Below are 13,066 nucleotides of genomic sequence, written 5' to 3' on the forward strand. Positions count from 1 at the left end.
ATTAGAATAAAACATGTCATCTCTCTAAATACGATTTAGTTTCAAGCATTGAACACTGAAGTTAAATGGCAGTGCATGGGCCTGCAGGAGCTCGATGGACCAGCCTGGTGCTCCGATGCGTTGAGGTGGAGGGTTCGGGCCCCTGGATGGAACACCTGCCAAAGTGCCCTTAAGTGAAGAGTATCCCCGCCCCACCTACAGCTCTTACCCAGTGAAAGTCCAGATGTCTAAACGGGAAACAGAATGTGTAAGAATGTGTCCTCGCTCCTCGCCCCTGGATAGGCCATAGATAATAATGCCATGGAAGGAGAAGGTGACTCAGACTGTCTGAAAGGACAAGAACAGGAGAAAAAATTTGTGTGTGGGATAATTGTGTTCCCAGACATAGGATGTACAACAGGCAGTAGGAACAGAACAGCAGTACCACAATGGAGGAGAGGCTCATCATCTCCAGCTTCATTAGAGAACATCTGGCGGTGTGCCTTCCAGAGTTTCTGCTCCTGTTACTCTACTCCAGTCTGGGCTCGTCTCTGGCCTGGGAGGGGCCTCGCTGGTTCTCCTGGGCCCACCTCCTACACCCTTCCTATTTCTGCCTGGGTCATTTCATGTCTGGACCAAAGGCCACATTCATTTGTCCAGTTTTCCATTCGAAACATTCTGTTCCAGTCATCAATCAAACAACACATCTATTCACGGGACACAAATGATAAAAAGGTAAATCAATTTCTTACATTAAACCAGCATTAGGCGAGTTCTCTAACTGGAGAAAGTGATTCTCTCTCTCTCTCTCTCTCTCTCTCTCTCATCTGTATTTTTCAATTACACTGTAGAGTCCACAGCCTGGAGAATGTTATTTCCTTTAATTATGGCCAGATAGCTTGAACAGTGGATCTCAGAGATGAATCACTCTCTACCTTCCCCTTAGTAGCCCACAGTGGAGAAAGGTACTGGTCATCACAACTCACACATTTGCTCATACTTTACTTTCGACTCTATATTTTTTTTTCAATTTGCAGGGCTCTACAGTGATAGCATTACATTCGCATTTGCTAAAAAAAATATATAGTCAAAAGTCAAGTATGAGCACATGTGTGAGTTGTGATTTATAGCAGGAAAATACAGCAGTAGCTGTTTTCCAAGTATTTCTGCCATTTTGTTTCATAGCTGCTAATACGAATCCTATATCCAACCTCGCGCAGCAACACTGCCTGGCAGTGACCATAAAAGTTGGTCAATTTACTCAAGAGTCTCGTGTTTCTTAGCTATTTACATTGTTTTGTTCACAAACTCGGTTTTATTTCAATTTGTGTTTGAGCTGCTGCTTCAACTAATATTGAAGAGATGCCATCTACTGCTAGTAGTCAGATCCAAAATCTCTCACACACACAGACACATGCACGCAGGCACACACACACACACACACACACACGTGACAATACTTGAGTGGCCCCGTTACAACAGTAACCTCCCACCCTTAAAGTGGCAGCTGAACATTTGATGTAATCTGATATTTTGGTTAAATTTAGCAATATACCACATTACTTCTTACTAATACATTTCTTGTTTTAGAAACATTACAAAACATGGTCATCCTTTTTTTGTAAATGTAATTATGTCTGGGTAAAAATTCTGGCTGATAAAATATCTGAGTGGCTGGCAGTGGATGTGTCACGATCGTTAGAGGAAGCGGACCAAGGCGCAGCGTGATATGCGTACATCTTTTATTTAGTACACACACAAACAAAACAATAAACCAAACGATACGTGAAGTCCTAGGTTAATCCAAAACAAACCGATTAGTTACCGGAGTGTAACTCCAGTTCTATGAGTGGAGCGGAGCCCCATAGGGGAGCTCTGCTCCTAGTGGTTTACCCTCTGCCCTACGGCAGCAGCAGCCTGAGACAAAATTATGCACACACCTACAGCCAATAGGAGTACAGGTGTCCCTATAAGAGGGGATGCCTCCCCTCAATCAGCCTCCCGAGATATTTTTCTTCAGCGAGACTAGAGAGGGTCGGCAGGGCCTTAAGTCCTATGGGGCTCCGCTCCACTCATAGAACTGGAGTTACACTCCGGTAACTAATCGTTCTATATCGTGGAGCTCCGCCCCATAGGGGAGCTCTGCTCCTAGTGGTTTAAGGCGGAGCGTAGCGCTCCAAAATGTACTCCCTGCCGAGCCTAACACTTCCCATCGAAACGAGAAAGTCAGGCCTAGCAATGGCTGCAACCGAGTCCCGCAGTACTGCAACTAAAAAACCCTACGGGCGTCACAATATACCGCGTCATCGGTTAAAGACCCGCCCCACCTAGTCCAATGGCAATGCCAATGACTAGTGGGCAGATCACCAGAATATAAGCCATACTAATCTGTACTAGCAGATAGATGTGCCTCAATATCCTGTGAAAACACTACCGACCACTAATGGAATGACACCAAGTGTCACTCTACATTGTAAACGCGGTAGACCGCCTCACTCACTCAATGGAATCCCAGAGATTAGTGGGCAGGAACAAAAACATGAGTCATACTAACTGAACAAGCAGCTAGATGACCTCACATTATGTTAATCAACGCATGCCTCTACTGTACTGACCCTGTCAGTCAGGATTCATGCCACAAAATATGTTTTCCTATCCAAAGCGGACCTGATGGAAACCCTGTCCATAGTCCTGCTTTTCCCTCTCTTCCTAGCTCAAGATCTCCCTTCAGCTATGCTGAGTACAGACCGAGCCAAAGAGTTAGAAAACACATCTGTCAAAAAACACGTCTTCCTAACCAAAGCGGACCTGATGGAAACCTGTGTCCACAGTCCTGCTTCTCCTCTCTTTCTTGCTCAAGATCTCCCTTCAGCCACGCTGAGTACAGATCGAGCCAGAGAATTAGAAGACATATCTAAGAGATAGAAACGGATAAATGGAGACGGCGTCGACCAGGATGCTGCTCTACAGATATCCTCTACTCCTGTTCCTCTGAAAAGGGCAGTAGAAGCCGCTACTCCACGAGTGGAGTGAGCTCTGATACCCTGAGGCAATTGCCGCCCCGCTGCCTCATAAGCTGTCTCAATGCCTTCACAAAGCCAATGAGACAACCTCTGTTTTGAAAGTGGTCTACCTAGTGCAGCCGCACCGTGACACACAAACAACTGAGGCGATGACCTAATCGCTGCTGTGCGCTCGACGTAACACGCCAAAGCGCGTACCGGGCACAGGCGATGGAGCTTTTCCTCACTCCTCTCTCTATGAGGAGGAGGAGAAAAAGCCCACAGCTCCACGGTCTGTGACCTATATGAACTCTTAATAACCTTCGGCACAAATGCCGGGTTAGGACGTAACACTGCTCTGCTCAGGTCACCATTGATGGCCAAGCAGTCAGGTCTCATTGAAAGAGCACACAAATCACTGACCCGCTTAGCTGTAGTCAAAGCGAGCAACAGTGCTGTCTTTATAGACAGCATCTTGAGGGGTATTTGATTCAATGGCTCGAACGGCGACTTACATAGCGCTTCGAGTACCAAAGCCAAATCCCACTGAGGAAGCGTGACTCTAGGTGTTGGCCTAAGTCGCCGCGTTCCTAATAGGAAGCGTTTCACTAGAGGGTGGCTAAAGACATTGTCTCTGCCAAAACCCTCATGACAAGCTGAAATCGCTGCTGCAAACACTCTAATCGTGGCAGGCGATTTTTGCTTATCAAACATGAGCTGTAGAAAAGAGAGAATACTCTCCACCTGACAGCTCATGGGGTCTACACCTTGTGTGACACACCATCGTGAAAACACGTTCCATCTACTGGCATACATCTTAGAAGTGGAACTGGCACGTGAACCCTGTATGGTCCTGATCACTGCATCAGATAACCCACGGCGCTCTAGCCTGTCCCTCTCAGCAGCCAGGCCTTCAGTGGTTGGCCGATTATGGGCAATTTCCCTATCGTGCCAGCCGCCTGAGACAACGCGTCCCGTCGATGTGGAATTGGCCAAGGTGGCGCAATCAACATCTGACTCATCTCCGCAAACCACGGAGCCCCCGGGCGACAGCCCCCCTGACCTCACCCTGGCTAGCAGTGGGAGAATGCAGGACAGCGGAGGGAATGCATACAGGAGAACTCTCGGCCATGGTTGGTGCGCAAAGGCGTCCCTTCCCAGTGGCGGTTCGTCCTGTTCCCTCAGAGAGAACCACAGAGGACATTGCGCGTTCACGCGTGACGCGAATAGGTCCACCTCGGCTCTCCCGAATTGTTCCCAAATCTGGAGAACAATGTCTGGATGCAGACACCACTCGTCATCTCGAGGACCCCCTCTTGACATGAGGTCTGCTCCTACGTTCAAGTAGCCCGGAATGTGTGCTGCTCTTAATGAGCGAAGGTGCTCGTGAGCCCACAGCCACAATTCCTCTGCCGCCCGATGGAGACCAGGAGACCTGACTCCTCCCTGGTGATTTATGTGGGCTACTGTGGTCCGGTTGTCTGACCAGACCAGCACATCGCGACCACGAAGGGTAGACGCGAAGTGGGTCAGAACCAGTCGAACCGTTTCCAACTCCAGGAGGTTGATGTGACGACCTGATTGAGGCCACACACCTCCTATCGCTTGTGTCTGACATGTCCCTCCCCATCCCGTCAGGGACGCATCCGTGAATACTGGGATGTGAGAGGACACCTTTCCTATCGGGACTCCGTGCGTGAGAACGCGCGAGTTTCTCCAATAGTTTAGGTCTGCACTGAGCGAGAGGGGAACCACCACCAACCGATGACGTTGCCGCAATGGGTCTAGTCTTAGTTGGGCGAACCATTGCTGCATCCTGCGCATATGCAGGAGTCCCAGCGGAACCACAGAGTGGGCTGACGACATGAGACCCAAAAGTGACATGATCGACAGCGCCGTCACCGTGTGATTCGGACGACACTTCCTTAGGGCTAGCAACAAGGCTACCCTTTGGGGGTCCGAGATTCGGGCCCTCATCCTCACAGTGTCTAGCTGTATCCCCAGGTAGACAATCTGATGAGTGGGCCAGGGCGCGCTCTTTTTCCAATTCACAGCAAACCCCAGACTTGTGAGATGCATCACTGTCTGTGTTGTGTGAGTGATCGCCAGCTCTGCTGACGGGGCGAGAACCAGTAGGTCGTCCAGGTAGGCTAGTAGCCGTATTCCCTGACGACGCAACGGTTCCAATGCCGCCTCCACACACTTGGAAAATGTGCGAGGTGCCAGGGCGTACCCAAATGGCATCCTCGTGTATTCGTACGCCACCCCTTGAAAGGCGAACTGCAGAAACTTCCTGTGACGCGGCTGAACCGGCACATGAAAGTACGCGTCCTTTAGGTCTATGCTCGTACAAAAGTCCCCTCTCTGGACACATTCCAGCAGACGTTTTGTCGTTAGCATTCGGAAGGGCCGTTTGGTTATGCTCTCGTTGAGAATGCGTAAATCCAAAATCGGCCTCACTCCCCCCCGTCTTTTTGGGCACTAGGAAATAAGGCGAATATAGCCCTTTGTTCCTTTGCTCCCGGGGAACTACTGTCACCGCCTCCTTCGCCAAAAGTTCCGTAATCTCTGTCATCAGAGCGGCCACTTTGTCTGGCGTTTTCATCACCGTCTCCACCACTCCCCTGAACGGGGGTGGGGTCCGGTGGAATTGGAGAGCATAACCCTTCTGCAACGTCTGTTCTAGCCAGCGTGAGAGGGTGCAGCTTCTTCGCCACTGCCAGCAATGCAGAGAAAGCGGCTGGGCGCGAAGCTGTGGTGCATCCAGTAGGAAGGACCTGTATTCCTCTATGGCCCTTACCGCCACTGTTCCCCAACATTGAAGTGGTGGAACAGCCCAAGGTGGGCCTCCCGTGAAAGGGAGAGGAACTATCGATGCGTTCTGAGAAAGAAAGAGGAGTAGGGACGTCGGTTAAACCCGTAACCGTCATATTCTTGCCCTCCTTGAACGCATCGCGGGTCTGAATTGCGCTGACCGAGGCCACAGCCTGCGGCAGGGCACCATCCCCAGCAAGCGATTGCGTCATCTTAGGTGACTGCAATTCGCTATCAGAGCCCTTCACTACAGTACTCCTAGAAGTCTGTAGTATGAGGTCTCTATGAGGTAAAACAAGGCGGCGCCTTGATACCTTCTTGACTTTCACCTTCTGTGTGTGTTCAACACTGCACCCCTGGTTGGTTGATTCACGCTCAGTGTGGTGAGTACTGGCTCGTTCTGTCAGGGGAGCCGATACTTTGGTTATACCCATAACGCTAGTAATCCTGCCCTCCGTGAACGTAGCATGGGTCTGAATCGCATTAACCGAGACCTTGGTCTGCGATAATGCGCCGTCCCCAGATAGCTGCTGTGTTACAATGCCTGGGGGCGCCGATACTCTGGGCACCTTGGTGACCGCGGTAATCGGGCCCTCCGTGAACGCAGCATGGGTCTGGCTCGTACTAGTGGAGACCTTAGTCTGTGCTAGTGCGCCATCCCCAAATAGCGGCTGCGTCCTCATGTCAGAATCTGACCGGGACTGCTGCCTTCTATGTAAAGCACTTCTTATACGTGAAGTGTGATGTGACGACCTGATTGAGGTCTTCTGGATACCTACTCTTAGTGCCTGTTCAGCAACGCACCCTCGGTGGGCTGAACGGCTCTTAGAGTGGTAAGGAAGAGAGGGTGAGATTTGAACGCTCTCGGACGTATTATGGAAAAGAGGCTCTTTTTTGACAAAGTCAGGTGGAGCCAACTCTTTATTAAACACATCAACGAAGGCATTAACATCAACACCCATCCCTTCAACCGAAGGGTGGGGGGGAACAGTGGGCACGTTCGACACCATCGATGCGTCCTCCATCCTCTCCCCCGCGTCCCGTCACGTACGCCACCTCTTGCCTCCCTTGGAGGGCCAGGTCGGCGTCCTCGTCACCTCCCTCGCCGGCTGTAGTGGGGCTACCGTAGCTGCTGGGAGGGCCGGGCCCGTTCCCTTGCTGCTCGTGGCCGCCGGATGATGCCGATTACGCTGCCTCGTCGTAGACCCCGGTCTACTTAGAGGGGCGGAGGTAGATGGCCTTTGGGGAGGAGGGGGGCCGAGTCGTCCTGCCAACGGCAGGTGCTTGGCCAACTTTTTCTTCTCCTCCTCTAACTTAGAGAAACGCTCCGTCGCCTCTTTGACTGCGACCCCAAAGAGGCCGTCGTCAGAGAGGGGGGCGTTCAAGAGAGACGTCCTGTCTGCCTCTTTCATGGATGTCAATGACAACCAGAGGTGTCGTTCCCCGACCACCGAAGTGGCCATGGATCTCCCCGCGCAGACTGCGGACGCCTGTGTCAGGTGGAGTATGGCGCCAGAAATTCTGGACGCCTCCTCCACCTCCTCCGGTGCCATCTCTGTCTTACCCGTGGTTAAACGGGACAGAGAGGCCGCCAAGAGGGCAATGTTGTTAGCTGCTGCTACAGCTTGGGCTCCCAACCCAAAAGCTACAGCTGTGCTGTGAGTCGGTCCTTCTGGGATGGCAACATGGCCTTCTTGGAAGAGGGCCAAGGGCTCGAACCCGGTACGAGATACGCCGCCATGGCGCTCTCTAACCTGGGGATTTCCTGACCCTGAAACCTTCCTTCCACTCTCGTGAATGGGAGATACGCTTTTACAGGCGAACGCGCCGCTAAAGGTGCCTCCCACGAGCCCTCAACGTACCTAGCCAAAGAAGGCATGGCAGGAGCCACTGGCTCTGCCGCCTTCCTTGGCCTGGAATAAGGACCGCCCTCCATCATATCAACCTCCGGTGCGGAGGGAAGAGGGGGCAGCCTTATTACCAGCCGTTGAGCAGCTCTCTCAATGAGACCCGGAAAGTCCGATCTCAGAGAGGCTGCAGCGAAAGAGAGAGCTTCTGATCTCTCAGAGCTCGTATCCCCTTCGCTATAGGGACTACAAGCCCTCTCGCTCTCCAAAGGAAAGGGGGCTTGAAAGTATGAGGGACGGGGTCCGACTGTTCCATTGGAATGCCAGACCCTTCCTCAAAGTCCCTATCTTCCCCGAGTCTGCGCCGTTGGACGACGCCTCTGAAGCAGAGGCTAGTATCGACAGCACATCCTCAAGGGGGATGTCCTCCCTGAAAAACGCCCAACGCTGCTTCCTCTCCTTTAAAGAAAGGAGGGCGCAGGAGGCGCAATTCGGGGGACTGCAGACGCCTTCCTTGGCATGCTGGGATCCCAAACACATGAAACATAGGTCGTGGTGGTCACCGGCCGCCATGGAAGTGCATCTGCACTGAGCTCTGAAAAGAGCTTTTGGGGGTGGAAAATCTCCCGGTGTGTCTTCGTGCTTCGTCTCTTCTTGGCTCTTCAGTCTAGTCATCCAGTCGCTGAAGAAAAAGGGAGGCTGATTGAGGGGAGGCATCCCCTCTTATAGTGACACCTGTACTCCTATTGGCTGTAGGTGTGTGCATAATTTTGTCTCAGGCTGCTGCTGCCGTAGGGCAGAGGGTAAACCACTAGGAGCAGAGCTCCCCTATGGGGCGGAGCTCCACGATATAGAACTTACGGAACAAGATCCCACAATGAACTAGTGCAAACAGGCTGCCTAAGTATGGTCCCCAATCAGAGACAACGAGCTACAGCTGTCTCTGATTGGGAACCACCCTGGCCAACATAGATATAAATGATCTAGAACAAAACATAGAAAACTATAACATAGAACCTACACACCCTGGCTCAACATAAAAGAGTCCCCAGAGCCAGGGCGTGACAGTACCCCCCCCCCCCCCCAAAGGCGCGGACTGCGACCGCGCCAACCAAAACCAACAGGGGAGGGGCCGGGTGGGCATTCCGCCTCGGAGGCGGATCCGGCTCCGGGCGTGACCACCACTCTCTTTCTACCCCCCCGTAGCGCCCCTGGTATGGTCTGGCCCCGCTGGCCGGAGCTGGACTGGACACCGGTGGAGTGGATTGCTCTGGCTCCGGAGTGGAACAGGCACGGGCCGTGCCGGACTGACGACGTGCACCACTGGCTTGGTGCGGGGAGCAGGAACGGGCCGGACCGGGCTGACGACGCGCACCACTGGCTTGGTGCGGGGAGCAGGAACGGGCAGGAACGGGCTGACGACGCGCACCACTGGCTTGGTGCGGGGAGCAGGAACAGGCCGGACCGGGCTGGCGACGCGCACCACTGGCTTGGTGCGGGGAGCAGGAACGGGCCGGACCGGGCTGACGACGTGCACCACTGGCTTGGTGCGGGGAGCAGGAACGGGCCGGACCGGGCTGATGACGCGCACCACTGGCTTGGTGCGGGGAGCAGGAACGGGCCGGACCGGGCTGGCGACGCGCACCACTGGCTTGGCGCGGGGAGCAGGAACGGGCCGGACCGGGCTGACGACGCGCACCACTGGCTTGGTGCGGGGAGCAGAAACAGGCCGGACCGGGCTGGCGACGCGCACCACAGGCTTGGTGCGGAAAACAGGAACAGGCCGGACCGGGCTGGCGACGCGCACCACAGGCTTGGTGCGGGGGACAGGAACAGGCCGGACCGGGCTGGCGACGCGCACCACAGGCTTGGTGCGAGGGACAGGAACAGGCCGGACCGGGCTGGCAACGCGCACCACAGGCTTGGTGCGGGGAGCAGGAACAGGCCGGACCGGGCTGGGAACACGCACCATTGGCTTGGTGCAGGGAGCAGGAACAGGCCGGGCTGGACTGGGAACACGCACCATAGGCTTGGTGCGGGGAGCCGGAACGGGCCGGGCTGGACTGGGAACATGCACCATAGGCTTGGTGCGGGGAGCCGGAACAGGCCGGGCCGGACTGTGGAGGCGGACTGGAGGTCTGGAGCAGAGAGCTGACACAACCTGTCCTGGCTGAATGCCTACTTCCACACAATATGTGTGAGGCATCAGCACAGGACGTACAGGGCTGTGCACTCGTACTGGCGCTACAGCACGTGGCACTGGCGCAGGATATACGGGACCGAGGAGGGGTACTGGAGGCCACGAGCGTTAAGCCTGCACACTCCGTCCTGGCTGCATGCCCACCTTAGCACGACACGTGCGTGGTGCTAGCACAGGACGTACAGGACTGTGCCGGAACACTCGCGGCACAGTACGTGGCTCCGCATAACACGGAGCCTGCCCTTTTAGCCCCCCCCAAAAAAATTATTGGGGCTGTCTCTCGGGCTTCATTTACATTTACATTTTAGTCATTTAGCAGACGCTCTTATCCAGAGCGACTTACAGTTAGTGAGTGCATACATTGTATTTTTTATTTCCCCCCGTGGGAATCGAACCCACAACCCTGGCGTTGCAAACGCCATGCTCTGCCGGCCATTCCCTCCCCTACCCTGGACGACGCTGGGCCAATTGTGCGCCGCCCCATGGGTCTCCCGGTCGTGGCCGGCTACGACAGAGCCTGGATTCGAACCAGGATCTCTAGTGGCACAGCTAGCACTGCGATGCAGTGCCTTAGACCACTGCGCCACTCAGGCTTCCTCCTCGGCCGGTACCCACTGCGTTGCCGCTGCTCCTCTCTGTAGCGCGCCTCCACAGTCTCCTCCCAAGTACGGCGATCCATTCCGGCCTGGATCTCTTCCCAAGTCCAGGATCCCTTCCCGTCCAGGATCTCCTCCCAAGTCCAGGCTGTCTGTTCCTGGACACGCTGCTTGGTCCTCCTTTGGTGGGATCTTCTGTCACGATCGTTAGAGGAAGCGGACCAAGGCGCAGCGTGATATGCGTACATCTTTTATTTAGTACACACACGAACAAAACAATAAACCAAACGATACGTGAAGTCCTAGGTTAATCCAAAACAAACCTTACGGAACAAGATCCCACAATGAACTAGTGCAAACAGGCTGCCTAAGTACGAGCTACAGCTGTCTCTGATTGGGAACCACCCTGGCCAACATAGATATAAATGATCTAGAACAAAACATAGAAAACTATAACATAGAACCTACACACCCTGGCTCAGCATAAAAGAGTCCCCAGAGCCAGGGCGTGACAGGATGCCAAGGGAAGCCAAGCTTCCTCAAAAAATTGGCTAAGAAAAAAGATAAAAGAATGTATCTTTCGTCTCTCTGTGTTTCATAATTTTCCTTCAATTCGCAAGAGGCTGAATGTATCTCACTGGAGAAAGCATCCGAGCGAGCGAAACAGCGCCCCTCCGTCTCTCTACATGTAGGCCATCTATCTGATGCTATCTGGTCCAAACGAGTATGACATTGTTGCCGCCCGTAGCAATGAATGCAAGGGAAGCCAACAAGCATTTGGCCTCCCTTAATAAAAATAAAGTATAAAACATTTGCCAATCAGCGTTGAGCTAAACTGAGTGAGCTCAACTGTGAATGGTCCTGGCGCACCAATGAGAAAGTGTCAAGGGAAGCCAGCTTGGATTTTGGCGTCACTCCTATCAAATCGCATTGAGAGCATGCGTCACAGAAACAACTTCAATTGTTGCATCTCATTAACTGTTGTGTCACACATTACCCCATAATGTCAAAGTGGAATTATGTTTTTTGAAATTTTTACAAACTAATTAAAAATGAAAAGCGGAAATGTCAATAAGTATTCAACCCCTTTGTTATGGCAAGCCTAAATACGTTCAGGAGTAAAAATGTGCTAACAAGTCACATAATAAGTTGCATGGACTCACTCTGTATGCAATAATAGTGTTTAACACATACAATAACCTGTAAGGTCCCTCAGTCGAGCAGTGAATTTCAAACAGATTCAACCACAAAGACCAGGGAGGTTTTTCAAATGCTTGCAAAGAAGGGCACCTATTGGTAGATGGGTAAAAAAACAAAAACAGACATTGAATATCCCTTTGAGCATGCTGAAGTTATTAATTACACTTTGAATGGTGTATTAATACACCCAGTCAATACAAAGATACAGGCGTCATTCCTAACTCAGATGCCGGAGAGGAAGGAAACCACTCAGGGATTTCACCATGAGGCCAATGGTGACTTTACAAAAGTTACAGAGTTTAATAATGGCTGTGATAGGACAAAACTGAGGATGGATCAACCACATTGTAGTTAATCCACAATACTTACCTAATTGACAGAGTGAAAAGAAGTATGCCTGTACATAACAAAAGTATTCAAAAACAAGCATCCTGTTTGCAAAAAGGCACTAAAGTAAATACTGCAAAGAAATGTGGCAAAGTAATTCACTTTTGTCCTGAATACAAAGTGTTACGTTTTGGGCAAATCCAATACACACATTGCTGAGTGCCACTCTCCTTATTTTCAAGCATAGTGGTTGATGCATCATGTTATGGGTATGCTTGTAATCGTTAAGGACTAGTGTGTTTTTCAGGATAAAAAAGAAACAGAATGGAGCCAAGCACAGGCAAAATCCTAGAGGAAAAGCTGTCTCAGTCTGCTTTCCACCAGACACTGGGAGATTAATTAACATTTCAGTAGGACAATAGCCTAAGACACGAGGCCAAATCTACACTGGAGTTGCATACCAAGATGGCATTGAATGTTCCTGAGTGTCGTAGTTACAGTTTGGACTTAAATTGGCTTGAAAATCCATGGCAAGACTTGAAAATGGCTGTCTAGCAATGATCAACAACCAACTTGACAGAGCTTGAAGAATTTTTAAAAGAATAATAACTCTAGAGACTTACCCAGAAACACACAGCTGGTGTAACATGTATTGACTTAGGGGTGTGAATACTTATGTAAATTAATTTTGACAACAAATGTTTCATTATGCGGTATTGTGTGTAGATGGGTGAGAGAAAAAAATATATTTAATCAATTTTGAATTCAGGCTGTAACACAACAAAATGTGGAATAAGTCAAGGGGTATTCATATTTTTTGAAGGCACTGTACCTGCCACAGTGCATGGTGGACCAAAAACTTAATTTTAGGCCCTGTTTGTAATTGAGTCATATTATACCATTACTAGTTAATTGGATATTTTTTATAATTAAACATTAGTGTCAAATTGACAAGTCGGTGGCATTTTCTGTGTACAATAAGAGTGTGTGTAGTATGCTGTCGATAGGTAGAAGCATATTAACCTGAAATACAGTGCCTTGCAAAAGTATTCATCCCCCTTGCCGTTTTTCCTATTTTGTTGCATTGCAACCTGTAATTTA

At 51.3% G+C, this 13,066-nt stretch overlaps 1 pseudogene; it reads left to right on the plus strand.

Annotated features, from left to right (window-relative positions):
* The first annotated feature begins 428 nt into the window (after positions 1-428).
* Positions 429-13,066, plus strand: part of LOC121552158 — a 32,414-nt pseudogene continuing 19,776 nt past the window's right edge.

This window comes from Coregonus clupeaformis, chromosome 36 (genome assembly GCF_020615455.1).
Source record: "Coregonus clupeaformis isolate EN_2021a chromosome 36, ASM2061545v1, whole genome shotgun sequence".
NCBI lineage: Eukaryota > Metazoa > Chordata > Actinopteri > Salmoniformes > Salmonidae > Coregonus > Coregonus clupeaformis.